The 26,745-nt window shown below is 38.2% G+C and overlaps 1 protein-coding gene across 2 annotated transcripts in view; it reads right to left on the bottom strand.

The window, feature by feature from the left end:
• nvd (cholesterol 7-desaturase nvd) overlaps positions 1-25,739 on the bottom strand; it is a 159,600-nt gene extending 133,861 nt beyond the window's left edge. For both annotated transcript variants that reach the window (XM_090371987.1, XM_090371988.1), the window contains exon 1: positions 25,493-25,739. The gene's annotated coding sequence lies outside the window, so the exon portion shown is untranslated. The remainder of the gene's footprint in view (positions 1-25,492) is intronic.
• Positions 25,740-26,745: the final 1,006 nt, after the last annotated feature.

Below are 26,745 nucleotides of genomic sequence, written 5' to 3'. Positions count from 1 at the left end.
TCTTGGCTTGTATTTAAACCCTACCCTGTATTTAAACCCAGCATCCAATATTCAAAATCCGTTTTCCTTTTCCGGTTCGTCTCCGAGTTTTCTGACCGGCTTTTGCTTTGTTAGATCTTTTAGCACTGCTGAGTTTTTACGATGAATGGGAAGCTAGCCCATCGCATCAACTCCCAACCTGGAGGACCAGGGTACCTCTCTTAGTCTGGCTCCTCGCTATAGATCTGCCCGGCTTGGGTGGCCCTACCAGTAGCAAGCTACCGCCAAATATACCGGTAGCTGTATAGTTTATTGAAGCGCACAAGCTCCCCCTACCAACGACAAGGTGGAGATACCTACGGGGGGGGGGAATGTTTTACATGTAAACATATATAGTATCTTATGTAAGGCGGCTCCCAAACGCTAGTTCAACTCCGCCGTGGTACACTGTGATATTACAAAAACTCTGCAGAAAGGCCAGAAATGTGTGTTATGCTATGTTTGTGCTGTGTATGTGTTTGTTATGTTGTTTAGTTGTTTCTGGCCGCTTTGCTATCAGGAAGCAACAAGCACCAGGGTGGTGTGTCCTGATACTCGTCTACGCCGCGAGGAGGCGGGCCACAACTGAGCGCGAACCGCAGCAAACCTCGAATGTCACGTACTGAATGTCGAAATCATTCAAAATATGAGCAAATAAAGTTAATTTTAACAATAAATTATTTTTTTAATCAGAAAAATTAAAGATAAAAATAAGTAAAAATAAAAAATAAATAAAAAATTCAGTAAAAATAAGTTAATAAAATGGGAAAAAAATAATAATAAAAAATAAAAAAAATCATCCTGCACCAGTGTAAGATGCGGACCCCGCCTAAGGACCAGCCTGAGGTTAGCAGGAAATAGAAGTCAAGAAGACACTGTGATGTCACTCGGCGTCATACACGTTTGTTAACCAACTGTCCAAGTCGAAGATGGTGGTGAAGATCGTACTTGAGCTAAAAAAAAAATATGGTGGTAGTGACGATGGCGGTGGTATCACGAGATGGCGATGATAGAGATGCTGGTCTGGACTGGAGGTATAGCTGGAATAGGAGTAGTTCCTGAAATTGGGGCACTACTGATCAAAGGTCGGATAACAAATAAATTCTTTCCAAATGTAGATAGATTCCAACCTAAATTACCAACCTGGTACGCACCTGGTCTGTTTGTGACGTACCTACTCACGGGACATGGTGCCTTAAATGCCAAACTAACAACTATGGGAATAATTGAAAATCCAAATTGCACTTGTGGCGTTCCAGAAACTTGGTCGCACCTAATGTATGACTGCCACCAATACGACGACATCCGCTGCCAGCTGGTGACAAGACTACAACATTCACCCAAGGACCAGGAGCAATTCATTCTGGACGATAAACGACCATATTTGGCATTCACCGAATTTGCACAAAAGCTGTTTAACAGACGCCGAGCCACACTGGCCCAACAAGCAAATAACAACACAACCGGAAACTAAATGGGACAAGCTACTATTCCCACAATAAATTCCATACCTCCAACGAGAATAAAAGGACATGGTCTACAGCTCTGCGACTGACTGAACCCTGAATCTGCAAAGGGACCACACGGACCTGAACCATGCAGCTTCGCTGCCATCAAGACTCGTTGGGGACCAGAATCGAGCACCTGACTTGATTCCTTTCCAACCCTACCACGGCGGGGCGGAGACTCCTTGTCTCCCCTCGCCGAACCCCCCTCCTCTTTCCTCTCTGGTGAGGCATGGGCATGCCTCACTGACCAACTGGGGGCATCTCCTCTATCGCTTCCATATTTCTATCTTTACCCCCTAGTCTTCTGTCTCCTCTCCTACTCTATCTATATACAACGCGAACGCCCCACACACTAAATTTAACAACACTCAAAATAATCATCGCCCAGTCTCGGCCTATCCATCTACGTAATATCAAACCCCCCAGCGGTTTGTATAGGCATACAACGTATGGTGTATGCAGACAAGTGAAATGAGTATATACATGTGTATATACACATACATATTATGATTTTTTTTTTTTATATAGGTCCTAGCCGCCGAAATCTCAGGAAACTAAGCGGCAGGACCTGCCAGAGTAACTAAGTCTACTGGGTTCCTGGTCTGCCTCCACGGGGCGAAGGTGGGGCAACGTTGGGCTCCAGCAGGGGTCCAGCGGCTTAGGCATTCTGGCATTCCCAGCAAACTGGTACATCCACAATGAAAGCAACGCGGAGATGGGGAAAACCCCTGGTGCCGCATGACATCAATACACCTTACACCTTACTACTGATGATTTGTCCACGTCTGGCAAAGGCTTTATGTGAAAAATCTTGCAGAAGATGAAATTTTAATTTGGAGTCGAAGAGAGACGACTCATTGCCTGGGGAGAATGGTTGACACAGAGTAGACAGAGGCTGACGAAGATCCAAGTAATATGGACAGGTGAAAAGAACATGCTGCCAGTCTTTTGGGATGCCACAGTTACAGAGGGGTGAATCAGACAGGTTCAACATAGTAAGTTTAGCACGAAGGGAACCATGACCAGTTAGAAGAAAAAGAGTACGGAGACTCGGACTGAACCATTTCAGAATAGACTTTTGGAAGGCAAAGGACACAGATGGAATAAATTTTCTTGTGACCGTACCTTTTGAAGGTAAATTTTCTTGTGACCGTACCTTTTGAAGAAGACCACCGATCTTGTCAGAGTTGAACCAGGTGGTTCCAGCAACGAGTTTTTTCGATTTTAGGATAGTAGTGGATATTAGCAGTGAAGTCTAAAAAGTCAACTGGAATGGCATGTCTAAGGTAATAGCAAAAACCTCGATAAGCGATTTGGAGATCCAGAGGTAGGCAACCGTTTAGAACCTGGAGCGCAGCTGTCAAGACAGTGCGACAGGTACGACTCATCATTAAGAGCATACGGATAGAGAAGAGTTTCTTTTGGGTGGCAATCTTCTTAGTATACCAAAGCCAGCGCCATAGGTACAAATCGGAACAAACACCACTTTGTACAAAAGACGAAGGGTATGATAGTTAATCCCAGGACTGATGCGAAAGATGGACAAGCATAGACGTATACTTGGCTATTTTATCATGAAGTGAAGGAATGTTTTACCTGTGGATTTAATTTGTACGAATTTGGTTGTAGGGACATGCGTACAACAATTTAAAAAAAGTAATAAATTATAACACTCGCCAACAACAATTTTTTTTCGTACCTCGCGAACAAAAGATTCAGGTTGTGAAGGATGAATGGGAAGCTAGCCCATCGCATAAACCCCCACCCTGGAGGGCCAGGTTGGGGTTGATGCGATGGGCTAGCTTCCCATTCATCTGATCTATAAATACAAAACTACAAAATTGTCTCTATTGAAGGATATACCGAACTTTTAGTAACTTAATGAGCGACTAATTTCAAATATTATACAGTAATACATATGCTGTCTTATTCATTTTAATAATTTCCTTAGAAACATTATCCACTTAAGAGAGTTTTTCTAGTAGTCCATTTTACTTTCCCTCTTAAGGAATTAACAGTAACCTCCCATCATGGCAGTATCCAAATGACTTTGCTACTCCTTTTGCATATTGAATATGTCCAAATGAAAGAGTTCCCATTGCTCATCACACATCAAAACTTAGATGGGAATGAAGAAAATTAATTTTCAAAGACATTCGACAGCCCATATCTTAATAACATTGCAGTAAAGTTGACACCAAAGATTCATGATTGTTTTCTTTCCTTCTTCCGAGAAATCCATGCATAACTGCTTTAAGCGATCGTCAAGCTGCTGGTTCATTATCCTGTAGCTTTATTTCAAATACATTTTGAGGAGTTTCTATATTTATTCTAAGCCCAATGAAAATTTCTTCTTTCAGTTCTGTATCTGTTAAATTGGGAAAAACTTCCCTTAGGTAGCAGAATCCACTTCCTTCTTTATCCAGAGCCTTAAAAAAATTCACCTGTTAATTCAAGCTTCATGTACAAAGGTAGAAGAATAGCCTTTTTGGTTCAACCAATGGAACATATTTTATATTACTTCTCCCTGGTAAAAATTACTTCCTCTTTTCTTACTGTTGCGCAATATAATGTTGTAAGTTCAATATAATATGACTGCCCCACAAACATAGAAACAACTTTTATAAAACAATTTTATGAAACCTCCCTGTAGACTAGGGAGTAACCCGATTAGCATACGATCTCCACAGACATCCCAGACAAAGTCAGGGTACTTTATTGCACTCAGGATCTTGGACATACTTTCATATGTTTCTTTCAAGCTAACAGCATGAAGTAAAGGAACTGATGGGAATTCATTTCCATTGTTCAGCAAAACTTTTTTTAAACTTAATTTTTAAGAGATTAATGTACAGTTCATTCAGAAAACCGCTATCTTTACAGAAATACATATTGTCTTCCTTAACGAAATATTTTGCAACACACTTTGCGGCACATTCGATATATTGTAATTTCTGCATCAAGTAACTCGTGGTAGCCTAGAACCAAGGGGTTTTGCTTGCCCTTTAGATAAATTTATATTACGAACTAAGTACTGTAAATCACTACTCTTCTTGCTTAATTGAGTGCAGCTCATTATTATTTTCTGGTTGGTATTCCAAATCTGTTGAAATGGTCGGTTAGCAAAGTCTGTAACACAAGCATCCTCCCTGTATTGATCACTGCTTCAGTCTGCGCGAGTATCACAGTGGTATCGTCACCGTCCTCCCCACACCTGATGGAAAAGGCCCGGGTTCGAATCCCGTCGATGACAATAATTTGGGTGGTAATAATTTGAATTGTTGATCACTGCTTCCTTCAATCCCATAATTTGGGGGGAATCTGGTGTCGACCGATCTGCATTATGCCGAAAGGTCTCACTGTTAGGATATTTGATGCTGTGTTTGCTTTTTCTGTACATCCCTGATATATTTGTCATGCAGAGTAAACAGTCGTCAGTGAGGGTGTGTGGTTTTCACCACAACTTAGGAAAAGCAAAAGGCATACTTTTAATATAATTTTCCCAGTTAGCCACATCTTCCTATTTATGGTTCATGTAATAGAGGACATATGTCAAGCCGAAGTTTTTACCTGAATCACCAATTTCTCAATCAACATACAAAGAATATCGGCGTTTAGTAATATATATTATAGATTTCCTTCATCAGAGTTCTTGTGTAAACCGTCCACCCAAGTAGCAGAAACAGTCAGTGATTCACAAAGTTCCTTTGTTTCGAAATAAAATATTTTACCAATACAGGGCAAAGCAAAACATAGAAGAAACAAACAATATTCAAAAGATAAGCAGATAAACTACACATACTCACACTGCAACTGTCTTTCCGTTACTGAAAGGGAAACGGTTGGAAGCCGATAGACAAGGTTGAACACGTTAACCTTCCCCAACTATCTATGAGCACATGCAAACATTATTACTTTCAGGTAATACAACAGATCAGTGTCATATCTACTTTACTAAATTGTGGTAAGATATACTTATTGTGGAAAAACACAGAAATATGTATATGTAGAAATTGTAGTAGTAGTAGAGGCATGGGATGCAAGAAAGCAAGATTATGTAGCACCAGCCAAAAAAAAAAAAAAAAAAAATCACACATCTATTCCCGCTAAACGTTTGTCCAACTCTTTGAATTTATTTAAGCTATCAACTTCCACAACGACAAATGGAAGTTTGTTCCAGCAATCAACTACCTGCTGGCTAAAGGCAAATTTCTGCACATCTATTCTATAACTGTCTATTCTCAATTTTAATATATGCCCCTAAGGTTCGTAGTCTGAGCAAGAGGAGGAATTCCATCAGAATTCAGCCTGCTCAACCCTTTAAAGGCCTTATACACCTCAGTCAGATCACCTCGCATGTGCCTAATTTCCAAAAGCCGCAATTTGCAGAGCTTAAGACTTTCTTGGAAATAGCAACCCTTTGTCCATTCAGCAATCTCGTTGCCCGTCTCTGTTACTCGCTCAAGCAACTCTACATCCTTCCTAAAATAATACCTCTAGACCTGTATGCAGCATTCAAGGCGAGGCTAAACCATTTCCATATATAAAGGGATAATCGCCTTTTCTCTACTAGCAAAATTCATGTATATCATTGACAATACCCCATGACACCTACTCGGGCAGCCTGTCTGCACTGTCCGGAAAATTTCATATCTGACTGCATAATTACTCCAGGTCTTTTTCATTTTATACCACACTAAGTGTAGAACCGCACAGTTGGTACGTTCCTCTGGGGTTACTTCTACCCATATGCAGTACTTTGCATTTGTCAATGTTAAACTCCAGTTGCCACTTCTCAGCGCATCTGACCAAATTTCTAGATCCTGTTGCAGTAGCACACTGCCATTACTGTCATTAACAACCCTGCCAACCTTGCAAACTTCGACATTAAGCCTGATATACCTTCATAAATATACAAAACAACAGTGCGCCCAACGTCTAACCCTGGGGAACTTCCATGTGCAACAGTATCAAAAGCGTTCCTGAAATACAAGTATAGTATACGAAATCAAAATGATTTTTTGCGTCCAGCATCTGGTGAGTATGGGCTTGACACACACACACTCTCTCTCTCTCTCTCTCTCTCTCTCTCTCTCTCTCTGTGTGTAACTCGGGAATTTTTTTTTTCCCTGGTGCACCATATGGCTATTAAAATAATAATAACAACATCATAGTATCCAATCAGATTTGCCAGACAAGATTTTTTCCCTTAACAAACCCATCTTATGTCTGAATTATCACTGCAGTGTCGTCTAGACAGCGGTTCCCAACCTTTTTTGCCTCGCGAACCCCTTTCACCATATTTTTTTCGCGAACACCTAAGCCTATATTCTCTGAAGTCGTATAATAGTTCTGCATTTTTATTATAAAATATTTCCACTACTACGTGTTTATAAGTGATAATGCATAATCATGTAAAATCTTTATTTATAAAAAGTAAAAACTAAGTACCTATACATAACAATGGTCTTCAAGAATGGAAAAAAATATAGTATGGAAAACATATTTAACACAATATACTGTAAAACAGTGAACTAATTATAAGGAATTATGGGAGATGTGGTTTCTTTCTTTGGCAATTGTTTACGTTTTATTTAATTTTATCTTACTTTATTGTTTATTATTAGTTATATTTTGTAGTTTACAAAAATATACCTATGTAAATCTAAGGCTTCTAAAGAATTTTTAGTGTGAACTCTCCCTGAAACACTATCGCGAACCGCCAGGAGTTAGCGAACCACCGGTTGGGAACCGTAAATCTAGATGATCCCGCAATACTTCTTTAACCAGTGACTCCATTATTTACTCCCGAACAGAAGTTAAACTAACTGTCTGTAATTACTCGTGTTACCCTTTTTGAATTGGGGATAAATTTGACATCTCTAGTCCGTGGGGACTTCCCCTGAGTGCAAGGAGTTCCTTTTCCGCCTACTTTAATATAACTGGATAGATCCCATTCACCCCTGGTGCCTTTCTTATGTTTAACTTCAACGATTTCTCCTCCACTCTGCTCTCAGTTTTTTTCAAAATCATTAAGCACCGTGTTACATTTTGATAAACTTCTAGCATTCTAATAACTCCTTAATAACTCCTCGTGTGTGAATGTAGATGCAAAGTACTCATTCAGATCGTCAGCTGTCTGATCAGGATCATCAATACTTGAACCATTGATAACAAGTGGACCAATCTGATTCATCCCCTTCCTTCTAGACTTTATATAACTAAAGAAGTCCTTGCTGTTTTTCTTAGCATCCTTTGCCAAATATTTCTTGCAATCTGCCTTCCCTTGCCTAACCTCCTTTGTGACTTGATTACAGAGTAGCTTATATGTACCATATTCTTAGGTGTCGCCTGATAATTTATATGCATCCTATGCATTTTTCTTCTTTTCCACGAGTCTCATTAGTTCATCTGATATCCATTTAGGTCTAAACCTTGAACAGTATTTCTTAATCGGTATAAAAAGCCTAGTAGCTTCCACAATTACTTCCTTGAATGCTTCCTATTTCGAATTTGCTGTTGGTAACATAATTAGTTGGTCCCACTGTATAGAATTTAAAAACTGTCGGAGACCACTGTAGTCATCTTTACAAAAGAAAAAAAACTCTTCCCTTTGCCCCTGATGGTAGTTACATCTTAAATAAATCCCATATCAGTACACTGTGATCACAACCACTTACTGGTTCCTTTATCTACAAATTCGCAATGAACTAATAATCACTGCTGATAACCAGATCAAAAGTATTACTCTCTCTGGTTGCCCCTCTCTAACGTGTTACTGTAGAAAACAATCATTTAATAAATTCACAAAAGTCTTGCTAGCGTGTGAGTGACAAGCCCACAAATTTCAGTCAATATCTGGGAAGTTAAAATCCCCCATTATAAGACAATCTGATTTACTGGCCCACTCTATTACTCTACAGTTGTTCGTTGTACTCATTAGGCCTATAAGACACTCCTATTCTCATTTTTTCCTTTCCCATTGCTTATGTCACACCAAACTTACTCAACGTTGCACTGACCGTGTATGTCAACTGGATGCACTTTCTTAGATTTGATGTGTTTCTTAACTAATAGCATAATCCCTCCTCCCTTCCGATCCTGTCTATTCTTTCTGTACACATTGTACTCTACAAATTCCAATTCTGCATTCCTTTATATCTGTGTGATACCACGTTTCTAATAGCCTACCAATATGCGCGCCTTCGATGTCTTGACCATCACATCAAATTCATCAAATTTATTTACTATACTCCAAGCATTGGTGCACATGCAAGTATACATGATAAACTAAGTGAAATGATAAACTAAGTTTTGGGAAAACTCTTTGTCACCAACTACACTCCGTTGGCTTTGCATTAGTTGCACCCTACGTAATACCTCATATAGCTAAATACTTTTGCCTATAATAGGTTGGTGTAGTTAATGCAAAGCCAAACTGAATGTAGTTTTTGACCAAGGGTTTCTCTGTCTTTTTGCAAAACCTTTTCTCCTTCATTTCATATAATAGTAACAATCATAGAACAAGTTTGAAATTGTGCTTTTGTTTTAATTTTACGAATTTCTGCTTATTTCAGTTAACGAATTCGGCATCAGTTATGTTGAAAATAGAAATGCGCCGTAATAGTGTTGTTGCGTGTTATATTTTTTTTTTTTTTTTTTTTTTTTTTTTTGGCGCATCGGCTCCTGTGGCCATAATGCACCTCCCAAAGTTTTTGCATTTTACTCTGATCCAAGCCCGAGGCGGGATTCAAACCCGCCACCTTTGGGTTGCCAAACAGGCACTTTACCCCCCCCCCCGGCTAGCCCTGTGTTATGTACAGTTATTTATAATAGCAGTAGTAGCAATGGCAAATGATACAACAAAGCAAGCTTATATAGCATCAACAAGAAAAAAAAAGCCAGTTCGCCCATCTGAATCCTCCAAGAATTTGTCTAGTTTTCTCTTGAATTTATTCAACCCATCCACTTCATTGTGTGCAGTTTTAGCAAGTGAAAAAATACCATTTAACATTCGGGCTACTCAATCCATTAAACACCTCAGTCGGATTTCCCCAAATGTGGCAGGTCTCAGGACGCTACAATTTGCAGAGAAGGGCTCGTTGCCCTTCTCTGCATCCGTTCCACCAGTTCTACATCTTTCCTAAAATGAAGCCTCCCGACTTGTATACTCAAGATACAGATTAACTCTGGCTTTATATAAAGGGATAATAATGTCTTTATCGCTGCCAATTAATCCCGGGGTCTTTTTCATTCTCCACTATCCTGATTGTAGTACCACACACTCGGTACACTTCTCTGAGATTACTGCTATCCATAATACAGTAGTTTGCATTTGTCACTGTTAATCTTCAGTTGGAATTTCTCAGCCCATCGACCGAATTTTCGTAGATCTTGTTGCAGTCTTGCAACTTGATAACTGTCCTTAACGACCCTGCTAACCTTTGTACCATCTGCAAACTTAGGCATTAAGCCTGATATATCTTCATCAGTATCATTGATGAATACTGAAAACAACAACAGTTCCAGCACTGAACCCTGGGGAACTCCACTAATAACATTAGTCCACGAAGAGCAGTACCCATTGATAACCACTCTCTGTCTTCTCTCATTTAACCATACCTTTATCCACAGCAGTAACTTGCCCTTAATGCCACATTGATCCAGTTTTTACAGCAGTTTTTTTATGTGCAACAGTATCAAACGCCATCCGAAATCTAAGTACTCTATTGATGTTAAAATTATTTTTTGCATCCAGTTCCTTGGTCACGGCATCATAGTAACCTATCAAGTTGGTTAGACCAGGCCGCCCCTTGACAAATCCATGTTGTGATTGCAGTATAATTACATGTCTGTCCAAATGGCCCTCTATTAGTTCTTTAACCAGTTATTCCATTATTTTCACTGGAACAGCCATTACGCTAATTGGTCTGTAATTACTCGTGTCGCCTTTTGATCCCCCTTTGTGAATCGGGATATATTCGTACTTCTGTAGTCCACAGGGACCTTCCCTGATACAAGGAGGCTCTCATGATTATGGCTAATGATTTGCTTCCCTTAATGTAATTGGATAGATTCCATCTACCCCAGGTGCCTTTTTTATGCCCGTCCTCAACTATGTCTCCTCCACCGGCACTTTCCTTTCAGTTATCCCAAAGTCATTCAGCTCCTCGTTAGGGTTTGATTAACTTCTGGCATCCTCTTTCCTAAATTATTCCTCATGTGGTAATGTAGGTGCAAAATACCTATTCAATTTGTCTGCAACCTGAGTAAGGTCATCAACAGTTAACCACGGACATCAAGTGGCCCAATATGATTAAATGCCTTCCTTCTATTGTTAAATTAAGCATAGAGGTCTTTGTTGTTTTTCTTTGCATTCTTTTCCAGAGACTTCTCATAATCTGCCCTTAGCTTGCCTAACTTCCTTCGTGACTTGATTACAGACTAATTTATAATTACCATAGGCTTCTGTATCACCTGATAATTTAGATTGAGAAAATAGCTATTGAGGCACGTGGCACTTCTTTGTCACGTGTCTCAATAATTCATCTGACAACTATTTAGATCTAAACCTTGAACAGTATTTCTTTGTTGGTATGAAAATGCCTAGTAGCTTCTTTGATTACTTCCATTTAGAATTTTCTGGTCGTAACATCATCAGTTGGTCCCACTGCACACAATTTAAAAACTCTCTGTGACCTCTGTAATCACCCTTAAGAAAGCAAAAGCCTTTATTGACAGTAGTTATGTCTTTAATAAAATTCCACAGTAGTACACTGTGATTGCTGCCACCCAGTGGTCTTTTAACTGCAGATTCTTAATGCAGGAAGAATCACTGCTAATAACCAGATCAAGAGTATTACTCCCGCTGGTTGCTCCTCTAACATGATCCTGTAGAAAACAGTCATCCAAGAAATCCACAGGCGCCTCCGTAGCCAGGTGGGAAGGAGCAGCAGTTAATTTTTCAATTAATAATGTGTAAACCTTCCTTTAGCACTCACCTCATGAATTCTCGTTGCTAGGAATTCAACTACGCCCCTTAAATAGTTGGTATCGATATTAGCTCATTATGAAAACAGTTAACCCTGTTCATTAGGCTAGTAGGTGCTGTTGTATTTCACTTTCCGTTCAAGATAGTTTCTTATGGTGTCTGTGGGATTTAAATCTGCTGAACAGCTAGCCAATTTAAATGCCCTACCATGACGATTTAAAACTGTAGAGGCCCAGTAAAGCGGAAAGTTGCCATCCCTGGAATACAGGAGTATCGAAATCGAGCCACCCTCCTGGCACTTAGACGTCCCCTGGTGGTTCCTTCTGTGGAATAAACAGATGATAATAATAATCATAACTGTACCCCAGATGTTCAGCAAAACGTACAACCTCATCATCCAGAATATTTATATAGCCAGCCTGATTCGTTCTTTTTTTTTTTTTCGAATTAGGGGACCCAATCCATAATAATTAAAACACACTCAAGCATTGCTGAGCCACTACCATCTTGTACGATACCTTGCACGCGTGAAATTCCTTATTGTTCTCCTGTGACCTCAGTGCCAGGTATCATTAGAATATAAACAGAATTTGAATTTGTTAGACCACATCACAGCTTTAAAGTTTTTATGCCTTTTGTCCCATATTAGCCGATATTTATTTATAAACAGCTATTTTAGGAGGGGATCCTACTGCCCATACCTATGTTATGCAAGCCTCTTCTCAGTGTTCTCTCGAAATTGGTTGTTCACAGCAGTCCATTTGTTTGAAATCATTTTTCCTTATTAGCCTCGATATTAGTCGCCGATTGCTATCACTTAGCTCAGACTGTCGACCACAATTCGAGGGTTTAGTGTCAAACAACGTTAACAACAAAATCATGTAGTAAATGGTTTTGTAATTAACCAAGAAAAAGTCATTTGACATTTTCTTGGTTTACTGGAAATGTGCTTATAGCCCAAGCTAACTTGTAAACTACTAGAGAAATACATTTCTATGACATGATATGCATTGTTATTTGTATAAAGTTAAACTAAAGTTGCCTCAAAACAAAAATGCAATTTTTTAGTTAACGTTGACTGACACCACGCCCTCGAATTCTGCCGCCAATTTCGAATCGTACTATTTGAAAACAAAACCTGTTATTGTTGTTTTCTAAAACACCAGCAGTTTCGGCTACTTGTTTAACAGGATGTCCCCTAAACATGCCAAATGCTACCACATTTTTTGTGCAGGTCTAGGGCGGACGTTCTGTGTGAAAGCCTTTCATCATCAGTAACAGCTGATATTTCAGTAATAAGGATATACCAGCTGTGACTCTTATGCGGATAACTTTTATACTCCAATTTCAGTGCTGTAAAGCTGTAAAGAAAGCTTCGTAGAAGATACACTTGTTTCTTTCAATCTGTTATATGTTGCATAGAAGACATGATTCAGTACGTTATACTAACAGATTGTGATTCTGCTATATACACTGGTGTTCAAAGAAAGTGCATCACCTAGGAATTTTACATTTCTAACCCCTCATCGCGATGGTACGTTACATTAATGACTAGCAACACAAATAGAAATATAAACAAAAGATGAAATAAAATAAGTGTAAATCCAGTAAATATCTTTAATTATGAAACACAGTTGCCAGAAAGAAACCAAAGACCTTTCGTGAACTTCAGGAAGCCATAATTCGTGTTGTGTTTGGAACCACGAACTATCAGTTGATTATCTTCAGAAATTGATCTTGTCAATGCCTCGATGGTGTGCTGTTGTTATCAGAGCCAGAGGCGATTCAACTAAATATTAGTTTGCACCTGGTGAACTTTTCATTTTGTTTTCAATTTAAAATGATAAACTGAAGCAAATTGAGGGCTTCTGATAGCATTTCAACCATAATTGTCGTGTTTACCAAAACTGTTGTATAAAGATTGCAAATGCTCATTTTGGGATATTTTGAGAGCACCTGTCAAATATTACTTAGCTTTGCCTTAACTATTAATAAATATCTTTTGTTTATAAGTATAAATGGGCCTGTTGTACTGAGATCCATGGTACAATGAAATAAGATAAGTGTAAATCCAGTAAATATCTTTAATTATGAATACTTTGGAGCTTTCGAGACAATTAACAACTCTCTTTCATAATTAAAGATATTTACTGGGTTTACACATCTTATTTCGTATTCAACTGATAGTTCGTGGTTCCAAACACAACACAAATTATGGCTTCCTGAAGTTCACGAAGGGTCTTTGGTTTCTTTCTACGGCGAATCGTTTGTCTCCCATTCAACCAGCGTGCAGGTTGAATTTCTTATCATCCGAGAAAGTAACTGACTTCCACTGCTTGGGGGTCTATTTGACATGCTCCTTACACCAAATTAATCGAGCCCTTTGTGACGATGGGCTACAAATCCATTTTTGAAGGCATCTTCTGACTGTTACTGCACTTGCTACCATTCCTATATGTTCTTCCCATTCTCTTTTCAGCTCAGACGAAGAAGCTTTACGGTTTTTAAGGCATAAGCGCTTCAAAACGCAGTCCTGTTAAATAGAGACTCATTTTCGTCCGGTTCCTTTCTTCCTATCAGGAGAACCAGTATTCTTGAGTTTGGAAAGAAATCCACTCACTGTTTACTGATTACAAGACAATCTATAACCAATATGACGGGAAGAACATCCTTCCTCACGTAAAGCAACAATAGCACTCTTTCTTCGTGGCGTCAATTGCACGTAACTCTCCATCCTGACAGAAGCAAGGAATGACTACAGAGCGTGCCATAACTGAAAGTAACAGTTGATGCAATATTACGTCATCACCTTCTCGTGTCAATCTTATCTGATGCAATCTGTAAGAAAAATTGCCATATACTTACGTTATTCGGACGGCAATTACAATTTTAAGGGGTGATGCACTTTCTTTGAACACTAGTGTATGTAGTTAGAATAATATTAGTAAATTAATAAGAGGAGTTTACCTCAATATAGTACGTAGAACACTTCCGAATGATACCCTCCAGAAATTAAAACGGAAAAAAACGAAAAAATCGACAACTTACCGGTACATTAAAGTAAAATATAAATAATTAAATAATCAATTTAACACAATTCAAAATCAATTTAAAACAATTAAAATTCAAATTAACGCAATTAAAAGAATCTAACGAAAATATTCAAAACGATTTTCCTTCCTTGAAGGAAATTCAAGAATAATTAAATAATTCAATAATTATTTAATTATTTATATTTTACTTTAATGTACCGGTAAGTTGTCGATTTTTTCGTTTTTTCCGTTTTAATTTCTGGAGGGTATCATTCGGAAGTGTTCTACGTACTATATTGAGGTAAACTCCTCTTATTAATTTACTAATATTATTATCAACGTAGAACATATTGAGTATTACAGCTCTGATTCATACTATGTAGTTAGAATAAATATCAGAATCACAATCTGTCATATGCCATTTTTTATACACACACAAAGACTATTTTCTGATTTTAATACTTTAAAGTCTTTGAGGTTGAAATAGCAGAAAGGACTCGTATGTAGCTGGACAGCCATTATGATATTCAAATTTCATGCTTCAACCGTGCGCCAATTGAAAAGTCAATTCGCGTCCATATTTGCATAAAATTTTGTACTATTGTCATTCCCAGTGGATCGATGAGAACATGGCAATTCATGAAAAGCTGGAAATAGACAACCCCCACATTAAAATCAAACGAAACTGTAATGCCTGTATCATTTAAAATATTATTTCACGTGCCTCCATTCTTTTCTCTAAACAACATAGAATGTAAATTATTTGTATGTTGTATATTGATGTTTTTATAAGATTAAAATTATTTAAGCCTAGCAGCCATGCAATCTTGCTGAACTTTACTAATACAGAAAATTCTAAATGGGAAGCATTCAAGGCAGTAACCTTGACAGCTACTAGGCTTTTTATACCAGCTAAGAAATACAACTGTACAGAGAAATACTGGGAGATTTTAACATCCAAGACATTGACTTGAACTTCTGCGTTGGTCACTCGCATGCTAGCAAGATTTATTGGATGATTGTTTTCTACAGCAGTATGTTCTAGAGGCAACCAGAGGGAGTAATATTCTTTATCTGGTTATCAGCAGCGATTATTCGTGCATTCAGAATTTGCAGATAAAGGAACCACTAGGTGGCAGTGATCACAGTGTACTGATGTGGGATTTACTTAAAGATGTCACTACCATCAGAGGGAAAGGTTTTTGCTTTCGTAAAGGTGATACAGTGGTCTTAGACAGTTTTCAAATTCTATACAATGGGACCAACTGATGATGTTACCAACAGCAAATTCTAAATGGGAAGAATTCAAGGAATTAATCCTAGACGCTACTAGGCTTTCATACAAATTAAGAAATACTGTTCAAGGTTTAGGCCCAAATGGATGTCAAAATAACTAATGAGACTCGTGGCAGAGAATAAAAATGCATGGGAACATACAAATTATCGGGCGACACAGAGGCCTGTGGTGGATATAAGCTAGTCTGTGATCAAGTCACAAAGGAGGTTAGCAAGGGAAGGCAGATTGCAAGAAATCTTTGGCAAATATACTCTCTAGAAAGAAGGGTATGAATCAGATTGGTCCACTTGATATCGATGATTCGACCTGCTCTGGTTAGATCCAGCCCAGATCTCTGGTTAGATCCTGCTCAGATAGCTGACGAACTGGATGAGTATGCTGCATCTACATTGGCACATGAGAAATTCTGTATGGAAGTGGAGGACAGAAGCTTAAATTCTAACAAGGAGTTAAATGATTTTGTAATAAGTCAGCAAAGGCGTTGCAGAAATTGTTGAAGTTAAACATAAGAAAGGCACCTGGAGTGGATGGGATTTATTCAGTTATATGAAGGAGGTGGCAAAGGAAGTAAGCAAACCCCTATTCACAATTATGAGAGCATCCTTGGACTCAGGGAAGGTCCTCAATGACTGGAGATGTGCAAATATATCCCCAATTCACAAAGGGGGATCAAAGGGTGATACTAGTAATTACAGTAGTGTCTGTTTAACATCTGTTCCGGGGAAAATAATGGAGTCACTGGTTAAAGAAGCATTGTAGGATCATCTAGACAACACGGAAGTAAGAATTCAGACACAGCATGGGTTTGTTAAGGGGAAGTCTTGTGTGACCAATTTGATTGGATACTATGATGTTTTTACAAAGGAAATGAATGCAAAAAATAATTTTAATGTCATATGCTTGGATTTCAGGAAAGCTTTTGATACTGTGAAGTATTGCTACAATGAAGAAAAAGATGGTTGAGTGGGAGAAGACAGAGAATGGTAATTAGTGGACTCTGCTCTTTGTGGAATAACGTTATTAATAATATGGAGTCTTTCTCTTTTGTTGTTATTTGCAAGAGGAGACGGGAAACTGCAGCTAGCTGCAGTTGCTTCGCGCAGTTATCAATTTATGCAGCTAGTTTTTCGACACATCCAAATATGCCTATCTAAAAGCGACCATCATATTAACTGTGTTTGATTTTCTTCAAATAAAACTGGTTTACTTGCGTTTCAGATGTATACCTATGATGTTTTTGAGATAAATAGTTGATTAGTGAAAATTTAAATTCACAAATTGTAAAATCTAAACCGCAGTACTTAAGCTAATTCTAAGATCAAATAAAAAAATTTCTGCCCAAATATGAACAGAAGAGATCCAGACAACGAATAGCCTTAATCTAATAATAAGCGAGACAGGCCCTAGCATTCTTAATTGAAACACCTTATATGAAACACCTTAAACCCCCTCGCCTGAAACCAACTAACTGAGTACTTTGTGAAAAAAAGGCTAATATAAATTCTTCGCGCCATCGACGGATTGGAAATTGGGCGTTTTCTAACCGGTGGAAAGGTCGATGCTTATATGCTGTGTACTACTTCACGAGGGCGTAATATGCAACCGATGTTTATCGCGACTCCATAACTTCATTTGAAATCGGAAAAAGATAGCTGAGTTAATAACACATTTTTCTTTATTTTTCTAATTTTTATCATGTGTTTTTAGCACGTTTTCAGCTTGGCCTTCCAAAATCAGGAAAAAGCAACCCCAGGGGCTCACATCTGGTGAGTATGGGCTTAACACACCCAGGGTCCTGAGCTGGATATCATCATTCTTCTCTTTCCTTGGTGATTCCCTTCTGCTTCTTATTCTTGTTTGTTCTCTCTCTCTCTCTCTCTCTCTCTCTCTCTCTCTCTCTCTCTCTCTCTCTCTCTCTCTCTCTCTCTCTCTCTCTCTCTCTCTCTCTCTCTCTCTCTCTCTCTCTCTCTCTCTCAGGGTAACTTAGAAATTTTTTTTTTTTTTTTTTTTTGGCTGGTGCAGTAAAAGCTTCAGGCTTCCTTGCACCATATGGCTAATAATAATAATAATAATAATAATAATAAACCTAATTTCCGGCTACCCTCAGGTTCCAGACATGCCCAATAAACAATCCCATATTTGTATTACAAAAATAAATTAAAGTCAAATATCTTATTAAATATTGGATTACCAGGTTCTAATTTATTATTATTTATTTTATTATTATTATTATTTTCCCTCCTGATAGATTTAGTGTAGATATAGTCTACACGTAATCAGCATCCCTAGGCACGCGTGCCACCACGCTGGAGGATTTTGTGCGGCACGCCAGTGCTTATTCGAGTTGCTTATTTCTGTGTTCATATATCCAAGTAGCCTGCATGAAGATTCTTATTATTGTAATGAATAAAAATTACTCACAAATGAAAAGGTTGCCAATCCCTAGTCTAGAGACTATAATCTATGCCCGATATATCTTGAAAATGATATATGAGATGAAAAGCCTAATGTCCTCAGCCCTTAGCGTTGGGGTCTTACGCATGTTATCCCTTACCGCTCTGCTCCCTCAATATTACTAAAGTTCAAATCGGGAGAGACAGTGTAAACTTTGGTTATTGCTTCATGGAAAACATATTGGGGTTCTTCATAACCTTTATCTCTCTATACATTAAAAAAGTTTTCCTCTTAGTGATATTTATTCGAGCCAATGGGAGAAGAGGGCGGGAAGTTACGTCACTACAAATGCGCAGGTAAAGAATTACATTGTTGTTTCCATTGAAAGACAACTACCTCCTTAACGTTCACCAACCTCATGCACGTGCTTCATTGATCCCCCTCGGCATCATTTGATGTTCCATTGTAATGTTAGTTGTTGAAGGGACCTGATATCGTTTGTATATTTGTAAATATTTTAGTCCTGCTCTTTCGGATGCAACAGTATTCCTCATGCATTATGGAATTCGAAGCAAAAGGCCTTTTCCTAAGTGACCTGTGTAAACACAGGTAAATAATTGCATAGTGATATTTATTCGACCTTGAGAATGCCGCATGGTGGGTATGGGGTGCCAACGGGAGAAGATGGATGTGAGTCACCTGGTAAAAGTGGGCGGGGGAATTATGTCTACAAATGCACAGGTAAATAATTACATAGGTCATTTCCTGATTATATATTGATCAGTGCGGTTCGACAGGTGTATCTTTTACGTAGAAAAGATTTGACTTACTCGGTCATACCTCTACATTTTACGTAGAAAAGTGCGGGGGGTTGGCGAGCAAAGTGAGCAGGAGGGGAAGCCCCCTAGTAGATATTATTATTTTTATTATTAGCGCCATATTTGAGTGACTGACTTGGGGCCTATTTGAGAATTAATGACTATCTCACTGTAGTGTATGTGGTCAGATAAAGAAATAAAAATGAAATAAATTTTTAGCGTTCGGTTGACTTTATGCTGTTATGTGTGGTGAAGTGAACTCCAGTAGAGAATTTGCTGGGTCTTTACCACCTTGCACATTATCGCTAAGATTCGAGTCTGAGGCCGCAGTTCAGTAATGGATTATGCAGAACGAAAAACCGATAAAAATCTCTTCTGAGCCCCATATATAGTCGTGACAAATGATGCAAAGAAGGAAACTTATATAGCATCAGCCAAAAAGGGTGGGGAAAAATCATTTAATAATTTGCCAAATTCTTAAATTTTTTGAAACTACTGTACTCACTGCCACGTTACTAGATGATAGTCTGTTCCAGCAATCAGTCACTCTCTGGCTGAAAGCAAAATTTCGCGCATCTATCCTGCAGCCATCCTTTTTTCAATTTCAGTTTATATCCTTTTACGTGTGTTGTCACACCAAGCTCACTCAGCATTGCACTGACCATCCATGTCAATCTGGATGCACTGCCTTAGATTCCAACAGCATACCCCCGTTCTTATTCCTGTCCTGTGCACATTGTACTGACCATATTCAGATCCCGCACCTCTTTATATCCGAGTGGCATCATGTTTCTGTTACCCCTACATTGTATGCATTTTGATGACAATCACTACTTAAAACTCGTCAAATTTATTTACTAGGAAACGCGTATTTAAAATCGGCCCTTTACCAGTAAAGGGCCGATTTTAAATACGCGCTCAGTTCGAAACGTAGCATATTTCAAAAAATCTTCATAAGAAATTCGCATGTGTACGAATTTATTTATAGCATATTCTTTTCTGTTTTATCTCGATTACGTAATGTCTTTTATTCTTATTAATTATGAAGTAGATAAATGCACCCTATAGGGCTTCCTGTGAGATGCACTTATCCACCTCATTTTTGAGTTTGTTATGTACCATAAATAGTGTTTCCTATATCAATGCTGTAAAACGAACATCATGGCTCACCTATATCTATACAATCATTAATGCGTTTTATCATTGCGCAGTAACAAATTTACTCCCCTTATACAGGGTGTCCCAAAAATATTGGTACAAACGTTTAGGGGTGGTAGGTAACATCTCTAAAGGAATGTGAATCGCATAGGAACCCATAACCGGAAACGTCACCGTAAGTCTGTACACGGCGCTGTTCATCAGTTCGCGAGAGGGAAAATTTCTGGTTTACTCATTCAAGCAGTAGTCGCCGCACGAAGAGCATGTATCGATATACGAACTGTGAGCTGGCAGACATGCACCTAGTGTATGGATTAGCAGAGGGCAATGGACGAGCAGCTCAACGAATTTATGGAGAACGCTTCCCAGGCAGACATGTACCGGACCACCGTTTGTTTGCGCGTGTGCATCAAAATTTGTGCGATTATGGGTCATTTAGAGGTAACAGGAGTAGTGCGGGCAGACCACGTTCGACGCGAACTCCCGCCATGAAAGAAAGTGTGTTGAATGCCGTCCAGAATAATCCTACTACCAGCACACGTGCCTCTGCCTTAGGAGTGTCTCTCGTTGCAGTGTACAGCGTGTCTGGCACGACGATTCCTTACACCCCTTTCATCTCCAAAGAGTTCAGTTACTGCTCCCCCCAAGATCATCCTGCACGTGTGGTTTTTGCGCAGTGGTTTCTCCAAGAAAGTGTTCAAGACTTGAATTTTCCAGCCTATGTTTTGGTCACGGATGAGGCTTATTTCATTCGGGAAGGCTTATTCAATCAGCACAATGCTCATGTGTGGGCTAACGACAACCCACACGGTGTGCGCCCCCATGCGGCACAACATCGCTTCGCAATAAATGTGTGGGCAGGTATGGTCGGTGACTAGTTAGTTGGCCCATACCTGTTACCATCCCGCATGAACTCCGCTAAATATCGGATCTTTCTTGAACAAGTTCTCAGGGTTACTTGACGATGTTCCAGCAAATGTGAGACACAACATTTGGTTTCAACGTGACGGGGCGCCTGCCCATTATGGAAGGTGTGTTCGTGACCACTTGTACAGGCGTTTTTGGGCGTCGATGGATTGGCCATGGTGGACCCGTTGCCTGGCCCCCACGCTCACCTGATTTATCGGGCCTTGATTTTTTTCTGTGGGTATATGTTTTCTGTAAATAAGTCCTTAGTTCTCTTTTCTTAAGTAACTATGTTGATTCCACGATGGTAATGATGTTGTGTTTTGTAGATTATTTGCCATAAATATAAAATTGGATTTAGTAGAATTAACAGAGGTTGTCTGTTGGTTGTGTTAGTGATCTTGAGCAGTGTGGTTTCTGTCAAAATGTGACTTGTAAAGACTATAACGATATTAATAGCGATTTTGTGTACAGTGGAAAAGCTGGCTGTGCATGTTGTAAATATATGATATTGAATTGTAAAACGCTGACAGGGTGCTACTTATGTTTGTTCATGGATAGCGCCTCGCTATTTGCCTTCTGAGTTTAACGGTGAAATCTGGTAGTGTCGGATCAGATAATCATAGCACCAGCCAGAACAAAAAAAAAAAAAAAAAAAAAAAAGTTGAGGTAAAGTGGTTGAGTCCTGTAAAACGACTGAACAAGTGTGTCTGGTTGCTGTGGCCTAATACTTTTCAAATGGTGTTAATTAATGTAATGAAGTGTTATTCATAGTTTTGGTTGTCTGATTAAGTTCCCCAGGAGTGGTGATTGTACTCACTTAGCTAATAGTAAACATTGTATATAGTTTTTTTTTTATTATTATTTATTTTATATATATACAGGGTGTATCGTAAATAGTGGTCCAGAGTAAAGGAGTCGGTACACTGTGTTCTTAGGTATCACGTACAGGAATTTCAGTTACTTTTAGTCAAGATTCTCGGAAAAAAATAAATTTCATTTTTTTTTAAATTTCTGTGTCTTGCATTACTAATTTGCCTATAATTTCAACAAATATCAATATTTTTTAATTCTGTTTTTTTATTATTACTCCTGAATAGGTGCAGTATCGTAAACAAATACATTCGACTAATTTAAAGTCAAAGGTTTTTAAAGAAATTCATTTTTTTCCTATTTCGATGCTCATCTCCAAAAAGTCATGTGACTTTAGGTGCATATTGTCTAAAAAAAATGTACTACACTGTCAGTGCCCATTAATTTAAAAAAAATCATTATTAAATCAAGATTCTAAAATGGTACAACATTAATTGCTAACAGTTCAGAAAAAAAAGTTATTGGCATTTAAAACAAAAAGCAGCTTAATTGCCTAAGATATTTTGGATTCAAAGCTTTTTTATTTTAAGTTCTTTGATTGGGTTTTTTGAAATAAAACATTCTTTTCAAATTAACTATTTATTTCAACTAAATGAAATGCTCAAAATGGCCATTAGCGGTGATGCATGCTCTGCATCGCCGAATAAAAGATCGTTTGAGTCTGCGAGCAAATCCGTTTGCATTAATTTCTTCAGCCGCTGTTTGAATCCTTTGACGCAATTGTTCGACAGAAGTGATTTCCTCTTTGTAGACCTTTTCTTTCAGACACCCCCAGTAGAAAAAATCTAGGGGGTTGAGATCCGATGAATGTGGTGGCCATAAAATTGGGCCTAACCGCCCAATCCATCTTTGTGGAAAAGTTTGATTTAAATGTTCTCGTACAATAACAGCGAAGTGAGCGGGACAGCCATCATTCTGCAGCCACATTGTGTCTCGTATTTCTTGGTCGACATCTCTCAATAACTCAGGGAGGTCGTTTCGCAAAAAATTTAATCTTTGCGAATCTTGACTAAAAGTAACTGAAATTCCTGTACGTGATACCTAAGAACACAGTGTACCGACTCCTTTACTCTGGACCACTATTTACGATACACCCTGTATATATATATATACGTATATATATATATATATATATATATATATATATATTTTTTTTTACTCTATCCACTATTGTAAACTTCTCTCTTCTATTTCATGTGAGGTCTATCTCCCCCTTATCTTCTATGCAACCTCCCCATACCTCAATTCTTATCTCCACTTCCTTTCCCTTGGGGCTCCCAGGCTTGCCTGATAGCCCCAGTAAGAGTCTCAACTAGAAAGTGAACCTGGCGCGCCTCCTCGTGGCCAAGATTGGGAGTCAGAAGGCAGGGGACCAGGTGTCCCCTGCAAAGTTGCCAGTGCCGGCACTCAACACTCATCATAACAAGACACATACTTACACTTGCCGGCCTTCACCCTTTCAGATGCTACAGCGGCATATAGGGGAAACCCTGGAGACCGCAAATGAAACAAACACACCTTGACCTTGTGGGGGGAGCCCTCAAATCTATCGTGTATGAATCGCCTGTGGAGACAGAAATGGATCTCGTGGCGAGACTCGTCTGCGCTGCTGCTACTGTCAAAGAAACTCCAGGTGTGTTCGACCTTGTTCGCCAATCCATGATGCGTTGGTGTCACGCATGCATCGCGTCTCATGGTGGAAGCTTCGAGCATCTGTTGTAACATCATGAAATGCATCCATCTCGTACTCCATTGTTAATATTATGTCAGATAAATTACTGTATTGTGTCATTTCTGCTTCTTGTGCCTCTGCTACTACTTTCCCGTGACGTTTCCGGTTATGGGTTCCTATGAGATTCACATTTCTTTAGATGTTACCTACCTCCCCTAAACGTTTGTACCAATATTTTTGAGACACCCTGTATAAATATAGTAATATTCAAACTTAGCGATTGTCTATCAGAATTGAATTTCGTAAATTTGTTACATACATGCCTCAAGTATCAGATTCTATCAAATATCAAAATCATTTCGGCTAGAACGATATTATGCTATGTACAACGGTAGAAAAAAATTTTGTGAACAATAATTGTTGCGAGGCGCACCCAAAAAGGTTAACTCGTTTGAGTTTCGTTTCTTCTTTAAACAAAAAATAAGCTGCGCTTCTGGAAATGTTTTATTATCATCCATAGCTATTAAATATAATAGGCGTTTCTGTGAATTTAAGCTACTAGAAACACTAAAATATTGTTAATTAATGAACTGTTGTGAAAGTTATGCTTTTGTAGTTCCGAAAGTTTAATCTTTAATCATCATTGTATATATAGATTACACCGTTACCTCATATCTAAACAAGCGTGTATTTTTTATTTAAAAATCGAATTCATTATACTTCTGTTATTATTTTTTTATAATTTAGTTTGAATTTAATATTTACTTTATAAGTTAGGGTACCTGTATTGTAGATAAATGTAATGAATTAATAAAATAAAGGTATACTATTTTCTGGGTGCGGTTGGACTGTACATAGGTATTATTTTTCACGATCGATTTCTATAATGTAGCAGTGCTTTCTTGCATGCAGAGCTTGCAATCTGGCGTCAGAATTGTAGAATTAAATAACTTTCTGCCTTGCCTTGCCAGAGTGGAAGGGATAAAGTTATGAAACGCATAGTTGCTTTCACTTGCATTGTTTTTATCTATTCAAAATCATTTGGTTGTACTCTTTCTAATGACTATACTATAGCGCTCTTCGCTCATCAAATTGTTTATATATGAAATTGGCAAAATCATGTATTGCCAGCTTGGTAAATACCATAGAAGCGATATTCTAAATTTGGTGGAATCAGGTTATTTACAGTGTCTTTTTTCTTAACAGTGTCTGTATTAGAATTGGTTCATTTACGTCTTATTTACTTTATGGGGTAGATAAATGAGCCAATTTGAAGTCACATTCTCCAGGTGAGCAGAGCCGCAAAATACTGTATCTCTTAAATTTCATATAGTGAATTTTATCGATGAAAATAACAATCGATAATAATTAAAATCGACTGCTTAAATTTCTTTTTTTTATTATTTTTTTTATTACTATTGCACATAGAGACACACCTATGGAGGGGACTAAAGCTCTCCCACGAATATCTTGTTTTACATTATGTAATTGTATTATGAAGACCTTGTTTCCTTTATCATAATGACAGTTTGTATTCTTTATAATGTGCTACTTTTGATTCGATTAATGCAAAAGAATTGTGATAATCGAATGAAATTGTACTTATTAAACAAATAAAATGAGTAGGATTTATAAATCTCTCAATCTCTTGTTTAACTTGTAATGAAACGAGCAGTTGATATTGTATTCTGACTACTGTTTAAAATAAAATTCTGCGTAGATAAATCATTGCGATAGAAATTGAAAAAAAAAAAAAAATAAATAAATAAAATAAAAAATTTTTTCTATATTTATATATACAGTATATATAACAGATTTCACTTACGTTCACAGCCGAAGAATGTTTCACCAATGTAGAGAAGCTAGCAAAATATTACATCGACTTTTAACCAGTTTCAGTTGAAGGCTTGCGAACTTTTCGGTAGAGAAACGATTGAATTGCTGATTCCTATGTAAATTTGCAAAGCGATGTTAGTCGAGTAAGGAGGAAATTTCAGTAGAATCAAGTAATAGTGAAATTGTGAGATTACACTCGATTCTCGCTTTCAGTTTCCTTAATACTGTTTCCGATGGTTGCTTAATGCCGATCCTACCCCCCCGGTGCACACACACGCATATAAAATACTCACACACATGCACGGACGCGCGCGCGCACACAGTCACTTAGGTGACGAAAGACTGCAAGAGCAGATTCAAGGTCGGGTGGATATTTGTCTTTTACTCATTCAGAACAACGGGGTGCTAAACTTAGGGAACTTGAGTGCGGAACAGGGTGGGGTGTTAGTCAGAGTGAGTTAAGGTCTCTCAGATGCTAGTTACGATCAGTAAACAGCTCAGGGCATTCCCAAAGAAAGTTGCCCTGACAACCTACTGAACTGGTTGGACGACGGTGTTACTAAATATTTTTCTGATAAGCCCATGTTGCCATCTCTCTCTCTCTCTCTCTCTCTCTCTCTCTCTCTCTCTCTCCCTCTCTCTCTCTCTCTCTCTCCAATGAAAGAAAAACGATTGGACTACTGAAAAACACAGAAAGAGAAGCATTTGACGTAGTATACGAAAGCATTTTATTTTTATATTCAGTCAAAATTCAGACTTGAACTGGTAAATTATGTTATCCCTTCAATTCTTTATTAATAGTCACAGTATAACAAGCCAGCTCGTTAGAATAAAACAACAATAATAATTATAATTATAGTATTATATAATTTTGCACACAGATGGCTTTAATTTGCTATCTGTCAATATATATAGCATCGTATTTAGCAGTCACGGGCTTGGACCGCGGTCACTGAAAGCACGCGCACTTATGCACCTTGTGGTTGACCACTCGGCTATTGTGTTCTTACTGAAGACTATAAAAATTATATTTGGTAGTAAAGTTTACCGTATTAGGTACCTGTCAGTTGTGCAACGTTAATGCTATTGCACATAGGGCAATTAGGCATTATACGTGCATGAAATTATATTAGTCGGTTTTATTTAATGGTATCTATTTGTAGGGAATTAGGTGTATAAGGACCAAACTAACAAGTTAGTAAAAGTAAACTAGCTTTAGCCTGGAAGGCCTATATAAGATTA

This window comes from Mastigoproctus giganteus, chromosome 4, assembly GCF_048544385.1.
Source record: "Mastigoproctus giganteus isolate SK-2022 chromosome 4, ASM4854438v1, whole genome shotgun sequence".
NCBI classification, from domain to species: domain Eukaryota; kingdom Metazoa; phylum Arthropoda; class Arachnida; order Uropygi; family Thelyphonidae; genus Mastigoproctus; species Mastigoproctus giganteus.
The sequence above is the reverse complement of the archived record's forward strand: the minus strand, read 5'-3'. Positions and strand labels throughout refer to the sequence as shown.